The 24,559-nt window shown below is 40.8% G+C and overlaps 1 protein-coding gene across 3 annotated transcripts in view; it reads left to right on the top strand.

Annotated features, from left to right (window-relative positions):
• The first annotated feature begins 2,856 nt into the window (after positions 1-2,856).
• The window catches only part of fam49a (family with sequence similarity 49 member A), a 35,793-nt gene continuing 14,090 nt past the window's right edge, over positions 2,857-24,559 (top strand). The window contains exons 1-2 of one of the 3 annotated variants that reach the window (XM_042390468.1): positions 2,857-2,999; positions 12,795-12,866. The gene's annotated coding sequence lies outside the window, so the exon portion shown is untranslated. Of the gene's footprint in view, positions 3,000-12,794; positions 12,867-12,894; positions 12,918-24,559 lie in introns of those variants that run through there. The other 2 variants (XM_042390467.1, XM_042390469.1) reach the window with 2 other exon arrangements.

Below are 24,559 nucleotides of genomic sequence, written 5' to 3'. Positions count from 1 at the left end.
GTTTCCCTGCAGTGTTTCACTCAGTGTATGCATAAACAAAAAAAAAGGTTGTAGAGACAAAAAGAAAATCATTCAGAATTTCTGTAGCAATGGAGGACAAAGGTCGTTTTGGTTTTACTCATCACTGGCTGCTTATAGTTTTGTTTCAAATCTGTTAATGATTTAATTATTCATTATCACATATAATATTACATACATTCATATAATGTACTTTAATTTTCTGATGTAGCAGTTCAATATGTCATTTTGTAAAAAAAAACCCCAAAGCTCTGCACTCAGCCACTGGGTCAATCATTACAGAGGTTATACAGGCAGGCACTGATCAAACCTACAGAAATTTAGTTTCAAATTGAATTTTTAAAAAATACCAGATATTTTAGGGGTAATGATATGAAATTATATACAAAACATCTGTCTATTTTCATTTGAAGGAAAATATTTTACCCAATACAAGCATCATATATCATATATAGTAGCTTCAAAGTTCAAATACAACACATGTATATGTAATGTTGCCAAATAAGTTTTCTAACTTTAAAGTTTTGTCATAAAAGGATGACTTTAAGAGTATATACTGTATTGGTATCAGTTATTAAGCTTATTCTTTCCACTCAGGTGTTATACTTCTCCAACATTTTACTTCACATTCATTATAAAGTCATAGTTTGTCTCGCTATAAACAACATTACCTGGACAGTCAAAAACTGGCCAGTTGTGGAGCCGTTGACTCCAGTTTTAATGGTGACATAAAAACTTGATTCCTCTATCATGCTGAGAGGATTAGAAGTTATTGCACTGCCCATTGCATTGTGAGGAACTAGAGGCTCTTGTAGGAAACTTTTGTAGTAGTAGTATAGTGTATTATTAGAGAATATGATCTGTTCTAATACCACTTAATGCAGCGACAGTGACAAGTGACAGCCTAATTGGCTTCCAGCTTCCCAGAGCGATCATGTTAAGTCTCATCTAATCGGTTTTATCGTTGTTATTTTACAATGTCAGTACAGCAAAGATTTCTCTAGTGGCTGGTCTAATGAGGATCATTTTGCTGCAACAATTTTGACAACACTACAAGTAATCGCCACCAGGTGTCACTTTTGGACAATTTTATACAATTGGACAATCCGTAGGGCTGTTTGTGACAAACTAAAAGGCCAATACCCAAAGGGAAAATATGCATTTTTCACCTTTTCAGAGTGGCAGCAGCCAGGTCAGAGGTCAGGGTCAGTGTAGAGCAGCTGCCCTGCAGCAAACAGGTCGATGTGCAGCACAAGGACACTTCAGGAGTCTTTTTCCAAAGCAGTCCTATTGAATGTCAAAGAATAAACAGCTGGACCAACGCCTTCAGTAAAATATATGCATTTAGGTTTCTGGATAGACAGTGAAAATGTCTGCTGTATCCTATAAATCTTGGTGTTCAACTTTTAAATTGCAATCCTTAAGTAAAGTAATCTCCTAAGGCTATAACTATGCAATGTTTTCTTCCTTGAGATCTTCAGGTAATGAAGGAGCAGGCATAGTTTCATAACTGTATAACCCACATGTGAGTTATACAATTACAATCATGGTATATTGTGATATAACACATCAATAGGTAATTATGTAATGTAGTATAATTGCAGTATAGAATCACAAACACAAATGCTGACTGTCTCTTGATCTGCGTGGGTGTGTGTAAGCTTACTGCAAAGGAAACTCAACTCTATGACAACCAGCGGTTGTGGTAGTGGAAGACGTGGGTGTACTCTGACCCCCAACATCTGACCTGGCTGGCCCTTATAGTCCTCTGGAGGTGTGTTTACCCTGTACATACCTCTGACCACAATGCTGACAACAATGAGCTTCCAACCTTTCCCACAGACTCAAGACTCACAGGCGTGCATCGTGGCAACCTGGTATGGCAGCACACAGGAATAGCATGAGCGAGCTACATGTGGCCTTGCACTGAAAAGACTGTTTTGATTGTAAAGCCTTGACATTTTTAGAAGCTGTGTATGCATCTGTGTGTGTGTGTGTGTGTGTGTGTGTGTGTGTGTGTGTGTTTCCTTGTTGCTTTGCATTGCAGGGCCAAGTATGCAAGCCCCTATTCTATAGAGCCACTAATGTTCCAACATGCCTTTGACTTCATCCATCAATCTTAGATCTGGCTAAACATGCTGTTACAAGCAGGAAGTTTGATAAAGTCCAATTGGTTATCTGAATCCTGACAGATTACCCTTATTCAGGGCTGCAATTAGAATTGTTTGCATTATCAATTAATCTGCTCCTTTTTCCCTCAAATAAGTTTCCTAATTTTTTTTTAATTAGATATAATAGCTTCAAAATCCATAAGATGTATAAAAATAGAATCTGCATAAAACAAAAAAAGATTTCTGACAAACAAAATTGTTTTTCTTTTCAAGCTATACTCTAATTTTTGCTACATTTGCTTCTAAGTTATTAAAATAGAACAAAATAAGTCATCTTTCATTACAATACAAAGTGTGAGGAAGGGTCCCAAGTAGACTTTGCTTTATTTTATAGGGTCATAAACCATAAAAGTTGAGAACCACTGACCTAAAGCATGAGTATTTTAATTCTAAATGAAAGGATTAACTATATTAAATGAGCACTGGAGAAATATAAAAGATTAAGCTTCACTGACTCATCGTATTTTCATCACAAAATTCATTTTCAGCTTCAACTTATAGGCAGAAAATCTCTGGCAGGCACTGCTGAGAAGAAATAATTTGCGGCATTACTATTGGACAGAGAAATAAAACAATGGTGAATTTAATTGGCTCATTTCGCACTGTCCCTAATATTGACCAATTAAAAACGTGAGTGGGCGGGGCTTGATACTTTGAGTTCCCTTTTTCTTGCTTTTTCTGGTGGCAGAGGGAGGGGTACCGTGCTGAGAGTGTTGTTGTGTTCTGTTGCTGCCAAGGTCGGTGAAAGTACTGCTCGGACCAACACTTCGGTTATTACCTACTAAAAGTACAACCCAAGGAGACATACCGGTGAGTTTTTGATTTTAACCAACTTTTATTCCTGTTTTGTGGACGCAAAGTTGCGCTTACTTCGCCTGGTGTCGTGCCAAATTGTGTATCCCCGTCAAATCAGTGACTGTCAAAACGAGTTCACATGGGAAGAGATGCCGGGAGAAGGAAGCGCTAACCTGCTAGCTTATATTAGCCGCTTTCGAGCGCTGAAATGAGTTATGTGGTGGCGTTATATCGCTTTTTTAACACCCTTTTGTGCCCCTTTTAGGCTACCAGACTTTTCTATTGATGTGGTAACATTTCCAGAGTTTGCTTTGCTGGCTAACAGGCGGATTGTTTAGCCAGCAAACTTAGCTTTACAAGTACTAGCTGAGGTGCAGCCACATTTCAGTTGAGTTTTGTCGTTGTCACCTTACTGAACGATATCAGTATTGCTTTCGGCCCCAGTTTGTTAAAAAAAAAAATAAAAAAAATAAGAGTCCACTCCCAACTGACAACAATGTACTGTACATATACAGGCAGATAATTTGCACAAAGTATAGTAAGATATTTTAATACTTTTGCTTTAATGTGTGGATTTCTCAGCTTGTAAACTGTCCTAGCTCAGTTAAATGTTTTAGGGTCTCAGACTTGTGTTGTAAATGCAGCTGTTTCTTCTTCCTCCTCCTCTTGACATGAGTTGCATGACCGACTTGACTCTATTTTGCCCCCATGGGATATTTTAGGAGTACATAAACTTCATTTCATCTATGAGTCATTCAGTTCAATATGTCACAACTTTCACTTATGTCAGAAATATAGCAGAGGCACAGCGGGGAGTTATTTTAACCTGTTATATTTTCTATTTTCCTATATCATCCATCATTTTTATACTTAAACACTGTATTTGTGTGATTTTTTTCTGTGTTTGATTTAATCTTTGTGTTTATTTGTTTTTTAGGTGAATGTTTGGACTGGTGTGTTATGTGGAGATTGTTTTATGACAGAATAAAACTAATCCAAACCACACCAATACTTCGAGGCTTTGTAATGTTGAGGTTTATGTTGTTGTTGGGGGGCAAAGTTATGAAATGAGTCATGTTTAAAAAAAAAAAAAAAAAGGCTGTCTCGACATGCAGTCTGTGAGTCTTGTGCAGTTAAGTGAACCATTCAACTACTTTAAGGGTCCTTAAAGTAAGTGTTAGGACTCTAAGTGAGCCACACATTTGATGCAGGCTCATGGCTTACATTTGAAACCAGCCTGAGACGCACATTTCTGTAAGTTGTGGGAGGAATGTGCTATATCGTGGTTCTCAGTTGACTGAAATGGCGCTCTTTTGTTTGAGAGGACATACAGCAACAGCTGCACTTCACAGCAACAGGGTGTGTGTGTGTCTGCATGTGTGTGCGTGTGCATATGTGTTTTGTTCCAGCTGGTATTTCAGGCTGTAATTGGAGCATTTCTGGAATGCTGGTTGAATTCTGTGACTTAAACATACTGGACAATGGCTGTTGTGGATGAACCCGATCTCTCTTGGAAGAAGTTGAAATGCTTTGCATGTTTTTTGCATGGCTTAGCCTAGCTGTGTGCTTCACTATTCACTTTTACAGCAGCGGGGGCAAGAGGGGACATGCAGGGCTTTATACATACCGCAAAAGAACATGCCAAGTCATTACTACAAGTGGCAAGATGTAAAAAGAATTGCATATGATGTGGCATTTGGTTTTCAATGTGTTAACCCAAGTCTTGTTCTGTTTCACTCTAAAGAGGTATCATGCTTTTGCTTTAAAATATCTGTGGCTTAGCTGTTGTAATAGTAAGACCTCTATGTTGTAGTATAACCCTGGAATATTTCTATGAATGTAAAAGAATATTGAAGTTGAAGGTTGCTGAGGGAACATCCCAGTGATCGGCCCTGTGTCTGAGCACCCTGGCATTGGCAATACCTACAATATCCACCTGATAATCGTATCCTTTTGTTACGAGTGTGCAGCTAATGTAAACGGACTAATCTGTTACTGTTGGGTTTTGTGTCGCCCTTGTGAACCATGTAAAGGGTTCAGATCCCGTGCTGATGCGATGTGAAACAGCGAAAACAGCAAAAGACGTGTCAGACTTTACAAATGTATTTTGGCAGCGTCTGAATGCAGCACGTTTCTGAGTGAGCGTGTGTGTGTGTGTGTGACTGAAACGCTGCTCTACCATCCTGAAAGAACCGTGGCTGTTAGATTGCAGTTTGAAATCTCATAGTTTAGTTTTCTCACAGCGCAGGGTTTGAGTTTGTGACAGAAAAACAGGATATGGCATCTCACACCCTGTTGGAGCAGTGGCATTTTTGCACATTGTGGTTTTTAACCTGCTGTTGCATTACAGGTTGCCTGAAGCAAGCACAGGGGGAAGCCTTTTGTTGCATCGCAGTGTGTTCTTTTAGTACTTTTTTACTACGGCTAGGCTGCCACAACAAGAGCACTGCCACGACTTCTGAAGAAAATCTGATAAGAAAGAAATGCATGAATACTGACCTTAGAAAAGTATGTGGAAAGTGTTTAGCATATTATTTATATCATGATAAGGTAGCCAGTAATAAAGTTTAACCTCTGCAACCCCCACAATCACTAAAAACCAGATGAAAATATGTAATCATGTCAAAATTAAACCAAAATTACTCAGCAGCCTGTGTAATACTTCACCTTTGGGTGATTATGATCAAAGAAATATCCACCTAAAACACAACTGGCAAGCTGGCATTGATCCCGACTACTGATGTGTGAAATAGGACGACTACAGCCATTACAGTCAGTACAGTATGATTCCAAAAAGGCATCTAGCTACTGAAATGTGCTGCTTCAAACTCTCACGAGGCCGGATAGAGGTAATGTGATATTTGCAGTTTAGCTGCTCTCAAACTCCAAATGAAACTGCTTGCAGCAGCGATTTTTTGTTTGGTAGAGTCCAGCAATGAATCACAAGTTGCTTTGTGACACTAAATGAGAAATCCCAAAGGATTTCCTTCCAGCAGTGCACACTGCACCAGTGCCAAGCCTAATATCTGATTGAGGTTTTAGCTGAACAAGCAGTGTGAAGCCCTCTTATATCGCTAATACACTGTCGATGCCAGCTGAGGTTAGCCTGCAGCACTGCCACAGTGTCTCTGGCACGTTGGATCACATTAATCAAGTCAATATGCTTTATTGGCACGAATGTCAGGTGAACAATATTGCCAAAGTGTCTAGGATAATACAATTCAATAATGAGATGGAAGAAAAATACAATTCATTAGATAAAATGAAATAAATAAATAAACAGAACAAGAAAATGGCAGAAAACAGTAAATGTTTTGTGTGTGTGAAAGATTGTTTGATTGATTTGATTAACTTTCCAATCAGTCCTTAGACCACTCTGTATGTGTGTGTATCATTGGTCTACTGTATATCAAATGAATTAATGTTTCTAGGATCAATAAAGAAACAATTAACAATGATATATTAATACAGAATCTCAAGTATCAAATGTAAAAACATATGAAGTAGAGAAGTAAATCAAAAGGAGTTTTAGGAGACTTAACCACGGCCGTCATGCTGTGCTGTTTGTCTCACGTATCTCGCTGTTTCTATGACGCCGACACTATTTTCTCCAAGTAGACATTGCATTTTAGTCTGGTCAGAGAAATATTGCTGCGTCTCCACCTCTCTCTCTCTGTGTAGACAGAGCTGACACAGCCTGTCTTGTCGAGGCAGCCAGGTCCGCCTGTGTCAGACAGTCTCTTTGGCCAAGCTGTGATCACTGAGTCTGAACATAGTTAATGTCTTTCTCAGTTTCTGATCAGTCACGGTGGTCAGATAAGTCTGCTACCGTGTACTGTCTGCTCAGAGCCAAATGCCATTGAAGTTTGCTTTGAGTTTTTTTTGTAGTAGATGTCCAATAGTTAATGTAATTTTGGTTGGGCCAGATTGTGTGAGGGCTGTCCTGAGGCCTTGTGCTGTTGGAGGAGGTGAGTCTCAGGGCCAGCTGGCTGAAGGGGGGACTCCTCTCTGTGTTCTCCTCTTGGCAGTGGAGAGCTTTGTAACTGTAGGAGTCGGGGTCACTTGCTTTTAGGTGCTGTAGTGTAGAATTTGATTTGCTCTTTTTTTGTGTCCTTATTAAGGAGAGAAAGTGGCCTATTTCCGCATCCACTGTTTGGGGGTGTTCATGTGGACTCTGAAAATGCTCCTCTTGCAAATGTCAGTGTGCAGGGTTTTTCGACTGGGTGTTGTCTTGATTTATTACTGAACTCCACACTTCTCTACCATGCAGTAAAACTTGGTTAGATTATAAATTTGAATATTTTGAACCAGATTCTAACAGCTGTATCTATGTTTGAAGACTTTTTTTATAGCATAAAAAGCCCTTCTTCCCTCGTCTCAGTCTGAGATCATTAATGGCTGGATTGAAATTTCCTGCAGAGGTCGTTTTTAGTCCCAAATGCATGTAGCTGTGTGTGTGTTTTGTCAGTTTAGCCCAGTAACGACCTTTTTGGGTTTCTTGAAGACCATAATTCTAGTCTTTTCCAGATTAACTGTCCCAGGTCTGACAGAAGTTTTGCAGATGATCCAGTAGCTGTTGTAATGCCTCCTTAGATGGAGCTAGCAGTATTAGCTCATCTGCAATTCATGTGCTGACTGTAAAGTTCCTCCTTTAAGTTTCACCGAACAAATAGAAAGTAATTAATACGGTCAGTTACTACAGTATCTAATTATGAGTTACTTTTAACCCACAGCAGTTATGGCACCTGTTTGATCCTGGAACAAAACAGGAGATGACATGAAATTAAATGACATAATGGTGTATTTGAGGTTTATTTCGGGCCATTAACATCCCTCAAACTGAATTTAGCAGTGATTAGCCAGTTAACCAGTTTATTTTCAGTCTATTTTGATAATCGATTAGTCATTCAAGTAATTTTTCAAACAAAAATGCCAAATATTTCCTAGTTCCAGTGTCTGGATTGTGAGGATTTGCACCTTCTCCTTGTCTTATGTGATAGTTAAGTGAATATCTTGAGGTTTTGGACTGTTGGTTTGACAAAACAAGGAATTTGACAACATCGTCTCGGCCTTCAGGAACTTGTGATGGACATTTTTCACTATTTTCTGACATTTATAGACCAAATCAAGAAAAGATCAGTAAGTTAATTGTAATGAGAATAATCGTTTGTCGCAGCTTCTTAAGAGGGATTGTTTTAAGACAGACTGTCTGGTAAATTAACGACATGTCATTTAATCTCTTCTTCAATTCAAACTCTTACACAGTTTTTCAGACTGAGATAGCGGTTTAGGTAGATCAATCAAGTATTCAGTTTCCTAAAACATTAGGTTGTCAACTTAAAAATGTGCTTCGGGCAAGGAAATGAATTCAAAAGCAGGTCAATTGATTTCAGATTGAAGAACGACAGAAGTTACTGAGCACACGTCTGATGTCTGTAAATATACCTGACTGATGAGAGCTGCTGAGTACACATCATATTTATTTACGTGTCCTTTTCAGGGAAAGCGGAACACTAATTACACTTGTCGAAGTCATTATTTCCTTCAGTCTGAACAAACTGGCTAAGACATTGAATCCCTCAGTTGCTCAGCTCCTGGCTCCGAGTGCTCGGCTTTCCTCCTGTTATCGACGACTAATCATCTAGTTTACAGTGGACCACCAGCCACCACTGACTCAAGCCAATACTGCCATCTGGGCTGGAACAGAAAACCCAACAGACTTCTCACAGGCTCGAGAGCCTCAGATGCTCAACTAACAGACTTTTGTACGTGTGTGACTTTAATTCTGAAAAAAAGTGAGCAAGAAAGAGAGAAATAAAGTGAAGGAGACGTGGGGATACAGACTAGGGACATAAATTCTTGAGAAATACTGAAAATTGAAGTCATAGAATTTTTATTTCCATTTCAGGTTGTGTAACATGTTGCAACAACAATATTAAGTCATTTCATTTCACTATTGACACAAGATGCATAAAGTTGTGTAAAGTTATTCTCTAAAGGCCTTGCACAGTCACATAGGTGCACTGTTTGGTTTTCTGATTCAGCATCTCTTCTGTTTCCGTTCATCTAGCATGCAGTCATATGAACAGGGGCGTAAACAGTCGATACTTCCTGAGTGACATGTCAGACCCCACCCTGTCTTTCACATTGTGAAGGACATGTCAAAATTAATCAGATTGAACTCTAGAAGCAAAATTTGTAGCTGCAACTAACAATTACTTTCATTATCTGCCTTATTATTCTCTTGATGGTTTTCTTGATTAATAGTCTATGAAATGTCAAAAAAAAAGCCCATCATTGCATATTTTGACAGAGCAACAGTTTAAAAACACATATGACAGAGAAAAGCAGCAAATCCTCACATCTGAACAACTATGTTTGGCATTTTTGCTTGAAAAATGACACATCTATGTTGATTAATCTTCTGTCAATCCACTTATCAAGTAATGGACTAACTGTTTCAGCTCTACAAATGTGTGTCTCTCTTCCTTCCTGGTTGAGATGAAGGGAAACAAATGCACCTCCAGAAGGTATCTAATCAGGCACAATAAGTGAAAACACCTGCGTAGGTGTTAAGACTGGTTATCACTATCAATAATAGGCCTTTTTCACAGAAGACAATTTGACAAGCACAGGTGTAAATAATAAAATTTAACAATGTCTGAATTCCATTTAGTTACTGAGGTTTCTAGGTCCTGTTATTGTGTTCGCTGGCACACTGTCATGACTTACTGGGACACTTGAATGAAACCAGTTATTAGTAACATCTCAAGTCAAAATGTCTGCTGTGAAAACGGCCCATGAATCAGAATTATCATTTATCACTTTATAAACTAGCTGTTTGTGCACCCGCTGACACAAGGAGCCTTTCAGTATCACAATTTGGCAAAACAGGATTAATAAATCTCAGCTGTTGGAACAGCTTAACTCTTAAAAGCTTAAAATGTTTGAACACTTCAGCCACCAGTGTTCAACGTCCACCAGGAATAATGTTCCTCGCTCACAATCCTCCCATATTTTTATTCACAGTTGGCCGTCCTCAATCCCCTCCTGTTTTTATTCCCCTCTGAGGAAATGAGTTATTTGTGTATAGTCGACCATGGCACAGCAGAACACCATGTGAATCAAACCGACTGCTCAAAGTTCCTGTTTTACCCCAAACTACCTGACTGACTGGCTTTTTATCTGTCTGTCTGCCTGTCTGTGGGAACGAGTGTGTGTCGAACTGCGCTGCCTTATGACCCCGCACACTTCCCGCTCACGTTTCACTTTTTATACTCACATCCTGTCAGTGAGACAACAGCTCTCTGTGAGTCTCTTTGCTGTGCAGTTTTCAGTTTGCTGGGCCGGCTGCTATTGTGCAGGGTGGAGGTCGACCGATAGGGGATTTTTAAAGGCCGATATAATAACGAAAGCAGGAAAAAGCTGATAACTGATTACTCGGCTGATGTCACCCGCCCTGTCGGAAATGAACAATTTATGAGTTAATTTATTATTTATTAGAAACTGTATGACTGTTGAACTGAATATCGAAGTCAAAATAATAAATACCTAAAACGTGCTCATCCTCCCAAAGTCAGGGCGAATCCACTAACCAGCTGTAGGGATGGTATGTTAGGATTTTATCTTTATCTTGTCCACACCCTTCTCGGCCCGGTTCTTTATCAATACTGTTACCCAAAGAATAAATTCAGAACAGGATTCGAATTGCAGTGTTTTCCTCTGTAATTTGAATACAGCTGTGGTGCTTTGGGCAATAATTCAATTTAAAGTTGAGGTTTTAATGTTAAAAATCCTTTTAATTATTATATAATCATTACTTCTAATGCATCTTGACTACACTTGGCTCATACATATGTTTGCAGTGGTGGTGATGCACTACTGCTAAATGAAAACAGAGGAAACACTGAATTGATATATATTTTAAATACAAGTAAATACTGTTTCTAGAGGAGCAACAGTAACGTTTACAACAGCAAAGTTACTTTATAAACTCAATAATATCTCTCTGGAAACAAATCTAAAATGTCAGTAAAATAAATAATATTTCTGACATCAAAATACTGAAGTTTTAGAAAGAATGAACAACAAAGACATCAGTCTCCCTGTGCTGCTGATGTGATTCACTGCCTGCAGGTACTGCTGGTAGAAAGGAGGGGCTGGTTCGTCTCAGCCTGTTTAAAGAGTTTGCCACATTTAAAGGTTCGTGGCAAAGATAAACAGTTAGACTACATACAGACTGCTTTTTGTTTGAGCTTTTTCATAACATTTCGCTAATAGCTTAACAACAAGCGGGCCATGGTTGTGTAAAACACACCCTGAGACTGTGGGAAAAAAGCAGTTGGAAATATCACTTTTCTACATGTTTATGCTTGTTGAACAGGTGGTACGATAAAGTTCTCATCGGCTTTTTACCTGCAAAGGTTTTACTGCACTTACAGTAACGAGCGTAGTTGTCAACTCGAGTTATCTTCACTTCATTGTGTCCGTCGGCCTCTCCACTGCGTGTGTGTGTCAAACACAGAGAGCAGAGGAGAGGACAGAGAAGCAGCGTGACAGTAAACGACAGCAAAACGCGGTGGAGACTCTCAGCATAGTATTACTTTCTCTTCATTCGGCTTATGCACTGGAAAAAAACACTCGAGCACTGTGCCTGAGTCTTATAATGGTAGTGAAAACCATGATTACCTCGACTTTGTGTACGGAGCCTCCGTGCAAAACAGTTATGTACGTTCCTGCGTGACCGGTTCGGCTGATTCCAATAGGTTGTAAAATGTCCCGTCAGCGCAGACTAATCGCTCAAACCAATTAATCAGTCGACCTCTTTGTCAATTCTGTTCTGTTTTTTACTCTCTGTTTCTCAATATTACTGCTACTGTGTTTGTCTTTGGTTTGTCGTAATGTTGTTTGCTCATGTAACAACAGAGTCTCCCCACTGGAGTCACTTAAGTTGTTTTATTATAGGAAATTACATTTTTTTGGTTAAGTCAGGGTATTCAAAACCTTCAACTTTCAAACCACATGTCCCACATGTATTAATGCACAGAAATCTTTAAGGAATAAGGTTTTTTGTCTCTATTTTCCCTTTTTTCCCCCTCATTGGCCTTATTTAACCTGGTAAGATCTCATGCTGCATCGTGTCAGATAAGTAGTCTGTTGTTTTTGAAACATGAGTGGTGGTATGACGGGGTTATTTAAAATGCACACCATCTGTCCTATCGATTTTTGTGCAAACTACTCTCAACAACAGGTTTCTTTGCTTTGGCAGTTTATTTATGCACAAATGCCTAAAGCATCATACTTTCTAGGCCATTGGAAAATTGGACAGCCTTGGAAAATGTGTTACAGTACAAAAGTAGTTTGGAAGTAATGAAACTACCAAGATAAAAGAGAGTTACCCTGACTGGATTAACCACATATTTTCAGTATTCGTCATATGTTTTTTGTGTTGTGTTCCTGACGGATCGTATTTATGCTGCACAGACACTGCAAATCAGCAATTGTTATTATGTTATCGTGTTCAGTTTTACAGGGTTGATTGCAATTTAACAAACGACAAAGATTGTTTACACTTCTGAATCTCTCTCTCTGCTTTGTGAAATTAAATTTACCTGCTAGACACTTCTCTTTTGCTGGTATGATGCTGCTGAAAGCACATTTAGTTTGAATGTAGTGAAGGCTTATGATATAGATATATATATACATCAATATGCATCACAGAGTGCACCACTAGCTGAAGGTGATACAGAAGTCTTAATAGATAATAGCACACTAACTGTGCCACCTGTTTGTTTTTTTTACTTTCCACAGCTGGCAGAAGGATCTCGGCCTTTTCCTGACAGGCTTCTTGCAATTCAGCAGCACATTCACTGATCTCAGCAGGTGCAGGAATCCAGGGATTTACAGCTGTTTATTGTTCAAGACAAGCTAACGGTCTGTGAGAGCAGAAATATTAGGATGTTTAAGAAGACAGTCGTCACCGGTGAACGTTGGTGAACCAAAACAAAAGCAGCTTGGTCATAGCAGGGCACCGACTGTGTCGAAATTGATTTAAAGTCTGTGTGTGAGGGAGAAAGACAGAGAGGGAGAGGGCTGTGGAATAATGGCTTAAACTCTGATCCTGATTGTGGGATTGTGATAATGAATGCAGATTATAAATCGTGATAATATGATTATGTAAGTACTTGGAGGTCCGCAGGGTGTTGCAAGAAAAACAAGTTTCTTTTTAGTTGCATACATGCAGCCTTGTCGTCTGTGTGTGTGTGTGTGTGTGTGTGTGTGTGTGTGTGTGTGTGTGTGTGTGTGTGTGTGTAAAAGTGGTCAGTGCCTCCTGAGGCTGGCCAGTCACATCACAGTTTGGCAAAGCTTGACATATTTGACATACAAAGCATTTCTTATCACTATCAGCAGTCAGAGTTCCTTTTCTCTGACATTGTGTTCTGGTTGTGCTTTGCACAGGCTCGTGTGTTTTTGTGAGTTTTTGTTGAGCTAGTCTCTCACTCACCAGGAAGGGATACAAGATCTACAGCCTGCAGATGCAAAAACGAAGGTAACAAAGTGAAAGCAGCATACACGGACAGAAAAAAAAAAACCATTGACCTAGATATGTTGCATGACTGACTGTGCAAGTGCACTTGATCCTGGCCTTGGTTGAAACAACAGTCTGATGACAGAGACCAAAGGCCTGTATGGTCTGTAAAGGTCAAGTATCGCCTCGGACCATTCTGAAGTGATTAGCAGTGATCCGTCACATTAGAGCCATAAAGGAAAAAAAGCCATAAATAGGTTTGTTTTCATAAGGAACACCCCTGTGCCCCACTCCCTGCGTCTGTTTTTGCAGAAATTACTAGAGATACTGTCAACACACTGCAGCATTTTGTATCCTGTAGTTCAGTGTGCGGAGAGATTAACAGTAAGGGGTTAAATATTGGTAATATAAAGCAATATTAGGGGTTTACTCAGAAATTTTGAGAAACAATCAACATTAATCGTGAGTATGATGAGAATGCAGGTTGATGGATTCATAGAAGAAGCTATTAAGTTCAGACAATTGTTTCACTTTACTAATTTGCAGTATTAAAGACAAGAAATAGACTGTTTTGAGCTTTGAGTAATAGTACAACAACCAAATACTAGACTTTAGCCTGTCACATTATCATTTTATCAATATTTGACAATGTATAGCCTAGCTCTAGTTAACTTCCTTCCCATACTAAATAGATACTCATCAAAACATTAGTATCAGCTGTCAAGTAAGAATGAGTTGATTCAGGGTTTTAAGTTAGCTTTGGTGGAAGCACATCTGTTATAGTGGTTAGGATAAGCTCGCTGCCAGGGTCTTGGTAGCTTCAGTAAATGATATTGGTTGCCTCCACCCAGCAGAGAAGGAGCCCGCAGTGTTTGAGATTTTGCTTGATGCTCTCACATACACACTCTCTAACACTAGTTTCACACAAGCCTCAGTCACACACACAGACATGGTTCCCTTTGTATCTGCAGTGCTGTTGACATGCAGGGCTTTGGCAGAACAGAAGTGGCATTGAGCAGAGACGTAGGAGGAATTTCTACGCCTGGAGTCCCACTCTACGCAGCAATGACTGGTAGTAGCCAGACAGCCACTCTTGCCTCCTCCTCCTGTCCAAATACCAAAACGCCCTCCTTTACTTTCCTACTCGCCTTTTGCCTTGATTTGTTTTCCTCCTTCTATTGTTCTCCTCATGCTCTCATATGTGCCTTGGCAGTCTCTCTCTCTCTCTCCACCAATTTCTCTTTCTCAGCATTGACAGAAGCCTCTCCGAAAATGTTTACTGCATCCATGGACACCCCTCCCCTCCCTTTCTCCTCAGCTCCCTAAACAGAAAAAAAAAATGACCACTGTGAGTTTTCGTCTCTGTTGCCACTGTCAGCCTCCCTCTCTCTCTCTCTCCCTCTCTCTCTCCACACACCAGATGTGCACTGGAGGAGGGATAGTGGTGAGTTTGTAGTGAGCAAGTGTAAAATTAGGCAGCAGGCCCAGCTGGCTGAACGAGAGGGATCACAGAGCCAGCAGCTGAACAGAGCCGAGTACTGCTGACGAGGACGAGACGCAGCACTTCGCCTCGGTGTCACTGACTCAAGTGTGTGGCTATGTGATATGTGATGTACGGTTTGTGAGTTGAGAGAGCAACGTGAGTATTCAGAAATAAGCTGTGCTTGATGTACGAGTCTACTGAAGAGACCTTTTAGTGCGTATGGAGCGTTTGGAAGAGGGACTTGGGAGTCCTCAAAGAGCACGCTCAGTAGACCAAAACAGTTCAATGTGCTGGTATGTGAAGTAGACTGCAAAGAGCGAGGGATAAAGAGTCAATGATAGAGCGGAGGGAAGCAAGGCTGCCATTGTGGTGGTGCTGGGCAGGTTTCCCCTTCTCCACCCAGCCCACCCTCTCCTTCTAACAGCAACCCCCTCCCTACCCTCCCACCACCACCCCCCCGGCTTGTGTCCATATTAGGGCAAAACTCAGCCAACCTCCCCTCAAGCTGAGCTCAACCCCCCCAACACGCCCTGCTGTCACATTTGCTCCAGCGAAGGGAGCCTGAGGGAGACGCAGCTCCCCTAACCCAATTTTGAAGGCCTGTTTTCCTGGCCAGTCAAAACAGCAGAGGGATTTTAAAATTGGACGCAGAAAGGCCAATCGAGTTGTTTTTTTGTTTAAGCGGCAGGCTGGTGTGTTTTTTTTTTTGTTTGTTGACGGGCTCCAGTTAATGGGCTTAACTTGAGAAGAGCTTGACCATATGCCACTTAAGGACCACTTCTCTCCAAAGTGCCTTAATATTTTTTATTTGTTACACATCCTTAGTTTGAGTTACCCAAGATTTTAGGGTTTTTAGTTTTTATGAACGTATTGCTGCTACTACTACCAACTAATCTACTTAGTATGTAGCAGTTTCCATTAATAGTTTAGGTTACAACGCTTTCTGAAGTAGAGCAATAAAACTAAACACTGAGCAGGTAGAGAGTATACATAGATAAAAGTACCAAAGGTCACACCTTTCATGATTTGATGGCAACTTTATAAGGGAATGCTCAACAAGAAGAACAAGTAACTCAGGAAAGACAGAAGCATTTCATATAAAAAAGTATAAAACTGGCACTTAGAGACACACCAGTTAAACAATTCGTTTGTGCTTGCCAGTCATTTTCCTAGAGATTCCCAAACAGAAGTTATTTTGGGTCATTGGTGTTGATTTTGGTTTCCTTCGGTTTACACAAAGTCCCTCTGAGCGGAAATAGGTCGACTTAACAGACATAAGAACTACTGGGTCGGTATACAGACATTTAAACATAGAACAGGCCATGTGCTTCATTGTAACGTAACCATCCAGTCTTACTATTAGAGTGTCAAAACATTATTATTAGAAACTGACATGTGCAATAACATGGAAAGATATATAGACATATCTAGGTATAACCATATGTAATGGTCATGGTTCAGGGGTCACAGTTAAATGTGTTTTAGGCACAGCGGGGAAACATCAACACTGAATTTGAGCTCATGGCTGATAATTCCTGCTGTAAAAATGAAAGCAGAAGGCGCTTAAATATTGCACCACAGTCAATAAATGAAACTAAATGCAGTATGTCAGTACGTCATCGTGAGCACTTTGAACTCTCTTAATTATGGTTGTGCACCTGCAAAGGGATAAAACACTCCTGCGGCGTTCGCTGTCACTTTGGCCTTGTCTGAATCTGCACTAGTGAAGATAGCGGCCTCTCGGGCGGAGGCTAATCTGACTTGCATGTTTGAGATAATAGTCATACACTGATGGACTGCCAGAGCGCTCTGTGGGAACTCCCACTTTTGTATTTATGTTCTGCACGTGCCATGATGTAGCCTAATTAGATTGTTGTAGGCTATTAATCTGTGATTGTTTGGTGTCATAGGGCGTACCGCGCAGAACGCCCCGTAGCGAACAGTTCAAGACGAACATGTGTACCGTTACACCCCTAACAAAGATAGGAGGGAGAAAATGCAGATTTAATACACAGAGGCTTGTTCTCTTGATTAACAGCTGTTTCGGCCTGTCACTGTCGGTTGTGGCGGTTGCTACTTGTTTTCAAAACTGTGACACCGCTGAAGCCTTTTCCTGTCCCAAGATTTGCATTTTGTGGTTCCAAAATGGCGGCAAGCAGTTAATTCAAATCCAGGCTTCACCATGACATGTTAAAATAACTTTTTATAAACTGGATACTGTCTATGCTTCATTCCGTAATTACTATGTTTTCACAAGATACTGTAAATACATCGTCATGACAAGATCTTTATATCTGATTATTTGCCAAAGTGGCTGGTAGATAAACTCCCAGACAGCCAAAACGTAGAAGAAGCATTTTGCCTGGAGGTAATTTTCCTCCGTCTGGGATTTACTGTATTTGAACAGCACCACAAGCCCTTTTTTTTTTTAAATGTATTTATTTATTATTGGCAGTTGTTTGTTTCTCAACATGAACAACACAAATCAGCCTGAGTAAGAGGAAGCAAACTGGAACCAGATTCCACAAACTGCAATTCAGGTTCAGCCGGCCTGGAGTTTCCAGTGTTGAAAGAGAAAGCATCAGCATTTCCTGTTACATCTGTGATTGTTTTTAATGTGCTCTTACGTCGTTAGCACGTAGAAACACTTATGTAAGTTCATAACTGCCCAGTTAAGGCTAAACGGATAAAGATGATTATACAGTTCTAGATATTATGATTGGAATTATTAATTAATAGTGTTTGAGGGGTGAAAAACCTGCATTTTCTTGATTATTTTAACTACAGGAGACGTTCTAGAAATATATAGAAAGTGAAAATGTTTAATATAGAGGAACTGTACTGCATATAGGAATACAGTTGCACGCATGAAGCTGTGCAGCTCGACTTGCATGACAGAAAAAGTTCCCCTGACGTTTCCGCGCCTGTTCTTGGGGTTGAGGTTTTCGTTGCATGTAGACAGACACGTTTCCTTTTTCAACTGAGTATCGGTTTGATGAATGAAAGCTTTTACGCACGATTGTGTGAATTCTGACATTTTCCTGTTATTCATGTGTTGTTGTTGTTGTTCTTTTGTGGGTTACGTGCGTCTTGTGTTAGAACAGTGTTGAAGACAGGTTGTGGGGAGTTGCTGTCATGCAACATTGTGAAGTGAGTGAATCTTTATGGTTACTGATGTCACTATTCCTCTTGTCTTCAACCCCCCCCCCCCTCGCCCCCTAAAAATCTCCAAACCCAGAGCTCACTGGGCTGTAACAAATGCATCATCCATTCATCAGCTGTTGCCATGCAGAATGGAGGGAAGATGCTCCAGAGTTGTCACACACACACACAGTCATTTACTCACAGGAGGGTTGCAGTCTTCCAGCCCATTGAACCTCCATTCAGAGTTAACCCTTGTTTGAACCCTTAGAGGGTGTCTGCAGAAGGCAGATCGTACTGAGCCAGATGTAACTCCCCCCCCCTCCACCGCCCACTCTTCCATGCTCACTCCATCATTCGGTTTTCATGCCACATAGGAGACAGGCTTTTGCCATCAAAGGCGCATGCACTCCTCTATACACACACACACACACAATTTATCTCCTAACTGGAAATCACGAGCCAAAAGGTGGTCTCGCCTGGGACGTGTGCTCACTCTTTGCTCTTTACAAATTTGCACACCAACTCCCCTCGCGTGACCCGGGAGCCATGTCAGAAATACGCAATTTCCAGCAGCGGAGTTGATGCTCATTCATGTAAATAATTGATTTACAGGTTCAATCCTGGATGTCTGTGAACATAACAGCTGTCACGCTAACCGCTGTTTGTGCCAAAGCCTGCTGTTGTCAGTTTTATGGAGGATGTAACGGCGCAGCAACAGCTGAATTTGCCTCTAAATAGTCATAAAGTTTGGTCATTTTAAACAAACGAAAACTGTTCCACGGTACAAGTGTTATGTCGGCCGTTGATATGTCTCATAATATGACATATTTTAAATGATTCAAATGACTCGAGTGACTTGAATGCTCTTTTGTGAACTCCTTGTTCAAAAACACAATAGAGTACTGTGTGTGCATTATTATGGATGGAACTAGTGACAATTGAATACCTAACCGTGTCAGTGTTATATGGAGCCTGGCAAGCATCAAGGGGTAAAATATTTTGGAAGTTCATGCTTTTGGAATTAATCCGGTGTCGCACACAAATTTGTGCTCTTTAAATAGTCGTTCATGTGCCTGGATTTGTGATCCCTGTTTCGTAAACAAGCCCACACTGTGGATTATTATTGAAACTAAATGATTGACTGAGAAATGTCTTTACTTCGGGGGCAAAATATTAGTTTTCCATGATGACCACCAGTATGCCAGGTTTCTGTATGGTTAGCACGTCAGGAGTGGTGACGTGTTGGATGTTTGATGTTTGCTCAAACCTGTCATGTGTACGTATTCATCTAATCGGCTTATTGTGGCTGTTTCTGGAAAAAAGTACACCACAAGTAGTTAGCAGTGGCTCGCCAGTAGAAAGCTTTAGATTTGAAATAGCGACAGGAAGTGTTGTGCTTGCGTTACAAAAATTTAGCTGCAGCTCTGAGTGAAGTAAATATGAAGTAAACGCCAGTCCTCCCATTCATTTGAATAGGAGGTGCATGTAGGCTGTGGGCGTAGGGGGTCACAGAGCTGCAGCAGCGGCTTGTGGCGGGAAAGTTGAACCAGAATCAACTTTTGGAGATATGCAACCCGGCGATCATATCAGAGCTGTACAACACCGCCATGAGGGAGAACAAAGACGTTACAAGGAAAAGGGGAGGATATTTCTCTTCGTTTGATAACATTAAAAGCAAAGTTAGACTTTGCTGACGGCTTCCCGACTCATTTCAAGAGAGAGAGAGAGAGAGAAGTGGTGGTAGAACGAGCTAGAGAGACCCCTGCGGAGATCCGCCACAACGCCTGATTCGGTCTGATTACGGCCTTACCCATGATAGCTCCTGGGCTCTATAATGTTATCACCATAATGTACCGACTGAACTATACAGGGCTGCAAAGTTATGTTTTTCCTCCAACCCTGTGCTCTAAAGCATGTTTATCATATTTGTAGCCTTTGCTAAATTTGAATTAAGGCTCATTTTGATTGTGGAAATTAAATCTAGCAGAGAAAAAAAAACATCAGGAATGGATCCGTGGGTCATGGCCTATTTCCTCCTTCAGGAAAAGAAAATGTTTTGACTAAGCGGAGAGAGGAGAGACTTGCACTAAAACAGTATGCATCCCTACACTTTTAGAGCTCTTGTTGTTTTTATACGACCGCCTTTTTCAAGGAAGCATTGTATTCCCAGTCCAGCGTGACGACCTTGACTCTTGACTTTTTTTCTCCGAGCTAGTCGTCTCCTCTCCTGCAGTCAGTCGGCCTTGTCAAATTCTCCCTTGACTGACTTTGTATCTGTGTGTGTGTGTGTGTGTGTGTGTGTGTGTGTGCTCATCACTCTCCCCATCACTGCAAGCCAAAAACGCACAGGAAGTTATGTTAATTCATTGAGCTTGTCCAGATCCATAGACTGATGGCTGTAGTGAAAATATGTGGAGAGGACATCCAGTATGATACAAACCTTATCATACAATTCAATAGTCTTGCTTTAAAATCCAGTTCGTTCAGGTTTATAATGGGTTTTTTTGTCGTTGTTGTTGTCCTAGTTAGAGGTTTGGGGTAATTTTTCAAGCTGGTTTGTGGCTTCGCTAAGTTCCTGTCAGCTCTCTTTAACTCACTGTTAGTAATGCCATAGCTGAAATCACTGTTTGCTAATGCAGTTTCCTGTGCGATGGCATACGCCGGCGTGATTTGAGGGTTTTTCTGCTTGTCACTTTGCATTGTGTCGATGACTCATTCACCAGTCATTCTGGTGGCTACTGTAAAAAAAATCACTGCTACAAAGGCGACTGCACAGGTGAGTCAGTTCAGGTCAAATGGCAACAATAAATGTCAGCCTCAGCAACAGATGCCATTTATAGAGTATGTAGCTTACAGCTCGCAGGATACGTTGAAAGAAGTCCAAAGTATTTAAATTGAGAAAACACTCACAAAAAAAAGAAAGCGTAAGATGTGTGTAAACGCTGTAGTTTTTGGCTTCGTCGGGAAGAAATCCACACTTCAAACTGATGTTGGACAAATATACTTTAGATTGTAATATGTGCTCACTGATTTATTGAGTACTCAGTGGTTTGAGGCCGATACGGGCTTGTAAACACGCTGTGAAAACAGCTGATATGAGAGCCAGATAAGAGGGACTCGTGAATGTTCGCCGTTATGGTCCATTTAACCTGGTGAACTGTGGAATATGAGGTCTTTTGTCCTCTTGTGTAAACTTTGGCTACAGACTGTTGGAGTAGAACATTCATTACGCTCTGTCAATGTGAAGTTTCCATGTCATACACGTTAATCCGCCTCAAAGAGAGAGCTGTACCTTTTTCAGCCCGTCATCCGCAGCAGCAACAACAGTGGAAGATGTTGTTTCTCTGTTTATATGTGGATCATATTCTTCAGTGTTGTTCAGTCAGTTACGCTCTACTTTCTTTAGTCACAGTTCGTTCCCTTCAGCAACACACTGAAATGATGCTCTCCTTCTTTATGATTTGTTTGGATACACACCTCCTTTCTCTTGGCAATATTTTTTTTTCCTCCCCTTTTTCCCCCCCAGGATTATTTCAAGCGTTTCCTCTTCGTCTTCATCACACGCTCGCGGTCTGTCACTCTCTACCCAGTAGGGTTTGCAGCCTCTTCAACCAGAAGTGAAACAGCTTTTTATCACACACACACCTTCCCTTTTTTTTCTATACAGTAAACTATTGAAGAACAAAGTGTGTATGTTCGCGTCCCTCTCTTGGGTTCCACTCTATCATGTGCTTCCCCTGTTTTTAACGGACGTCTCTGTAGTCGCCATGGAAACGGATAGCTTTTAGGCAAGGCCTTGCAGGCGGGATGTGTGGTTGTTGCATGAAAGGAGGCTGTTAATGTTTTCATGCGAGTGAGTGTTTTATATCCGTGTGGGCGGGTGTTTATAAAGGAAAACACCACAGCTTAAGTCGGTCACCATAATTCATCGACACATGAGGGTTTAAAGTTAAGTGTCAAAGGATTAAACAGAACGGCTTTTTAAAATTTTTTATTTGTCTTTATCACTCCTGTTTGTACTGGTCCAGGCTAGTTATTAAAACAGCTTTGTAACGGAAGGTCATAGTGTCTCAAATTATAGTCCGGACAGGTGAAATCTGTCAGGAGAAAGAGAAACAGTCGAGCTGTCATGGTGTTCATGAGCAAAGCTGCAACATAGAGCGAGATAAGCAGCCTCAAGGCCAAACAGAACATCGATATCGGATGATTCTGCAAAAACCCCACATCAATTACAGCACTTTAAAATGTTTGTGTTTCAGGTTTTTGAATGAATTTTCCCTTCAATATGTGCTCACAGCAGCTATATCACAAGGTACGGTCGTGGTTAGAGGACACTAACTTATTACTCACTTAAAGTCATTTGCAATTACAGCAGCAGCTAAATGTCTAAAGGATTCAAAAACACTGATGTTTTTTGATATTTCAGTTCAGGGTGAGTCGAGAGACGTCAACAGATGCGATTTGTGAGGTGATGAAAACTTCTTGTTTGTTAATAGATAACATGCTTTAAGTCTGGATGTCATATTCTTGAACTCTCATGTTCAAATACATTACTGCTCTCTTCTTTTTAGAGCACAATCATACTGTTTAATAGCTCACCACGGTACATAATGGCCTGTATTATTATTATGTGTATTATTCCTGTGGTGTCACTGGAAAATTCCATCCTGGCTCTCGATTGATGTTTCCTGAAAAACATGTTTATTTTCTTGGAGTCTGCACGTGCCTCCCTTCTCTGTCTGGCTCCACCACCTGCAGGGATGATTGACAGATTTACTAGCTGACGGACTACTAAACTGACTGATTCATCTGCTTACTGCCTGGCTCGATGTATGGCTCGTTTACACTCATCGGGCTAACTTACTGGCTAAATAACGAGCTGTGTGGATGACTGCTCGGCAAGCTAACGGCTATTTGTTTAATCTGGAACCATATCTGCCGGCAGAGTTTGTAAATGGACTCCCTGGTTAATTGAATGAATCATATTCCGTGTCATCCTGTAAATGACTTGACTGTCTGGCCTGCTGGAAAACCAAAGGAAATCTAGCCACGTTTGTCAGAAAGAGGAAGCGAAAGAAGTGAAAAGGGAAAAAAAAAGAAAATCGAGGAGGGGAGGGGGGAGAAAAGGGAAGATAACGAAGCTGATGTGCAAGGAAAGAGAGAAGTTGAGTGTTTTAACAAGTGAAGTGAGTGTGATGGTGAAGTGTCTGCTCTCATCAGCGCTCAGTCTGTGCTGTCCACATGGTGTTTTGGCAAGTGTGTGTGTGTGTGTAAGAGGTCCAGAAGGGACATCTGAAGTGTGTGTGTGTGTGTGTGTGTGTGTGTGTCTATGGATATAGCGTGATAGCGAAGAGGTGAAGTCCACTCATGTGTCAGACCACAGGGAGCTGCCACACACTATCATGCCCTTTTAAGGAGAGTGTCTAGTGTCCCTGTGGGGCCTCCATCCTTCCATCCATCCATCCATCCATCTGCAGCATCCCACCTTTTTTTTTTTTTTTTTCCCCCCTCGCTCTGTTGCTGTTCAGGTTCTCCAAATGGAGAGACGGGGAGAGGGGGGGGGGGGTCAGCACAGACCAGTGAAGACTACTTCCTGTGACAGATGGGGATGAAGAGTGTGTCTTAATCTTTAGTCTCAATAAAGATAGTTTGTATAAGTGACATTTAGTAGCTGTTCATTAAGAGCTGATTGTTGCACTACTACTCATAGTACGTGTGTGTGTGTTTGTTTGTGTACATTAAATGCAACATTAGCTTGTGTGTGTGTGTGGGAGAATATTTACACAATAAGGTGTATGCTTCCTGCTGCCCGGTACGTTCACTACTTTGCTTTCATGTGGATAAGGGTGAGTTTGTCCTGTAAATACGTGTGTGTGTGTGTGTGTGTCTGTGTGTGTGACACTTTATGAACTTCTGAGTAAAGCAGCATAAGAAAACCTTACCATCCACTGCGTATCGCTTCATCATGCAAACAGGAAGTTACTCTGTATCATTAACTTTGTGTGGTTTTGAAACAAAATGCTTTTGTAGTAGTATCCATGCATGTGTAATATATAAAGGCTACTCCAGCTAAGAGTCTTGTGTATATGGGGGTCATACAACTAAAACATGTCAAGCAACAACACAACATGTACATGTGAGATGTGGTAACCATCCACAACAGAGTATGAAAAAAACCCCATTCTAGCCACTTATTTTATTGTAATTCAGAACTACAGTGAAGAAGATACATCTACTCTCATATTTTTACACTCTCTAAACTTGTTTTAGGACGACACCGGTCCAAAGTTTTGTCCAGAAACTGACTTTAACACCAATAATGTGACTTAGCTGATGTCCCAGAGGTAAATCAGTTCCTGATTTAGATGGCAGGACTCTAAGCACTGGGAGAACAGCTTTTCCAAATGATTATTATTTTAA

The sequence above is a fragment of the Thunnus maccoyii genome, chromosome 17 (genome assembly GCF_910596095.1).
Source record: "Thunnus maccoyii chromosome 17, fThuMac1.1, whole genome shotgun sequence".
In the NCBI taxonomy this organism is placed as follows: domain Eukaryota; kingdom Metazoa; phylum Chordata; class Actinopteri; order Scombriformes; family Scombridae; genus Thunnus; species Thunnus maccoyii.
The sequence above is the reverse complement of the archived record's forward strand: the minus strand, read 5'-3'. Positions and strand labels throughout refer to the sequence as shown.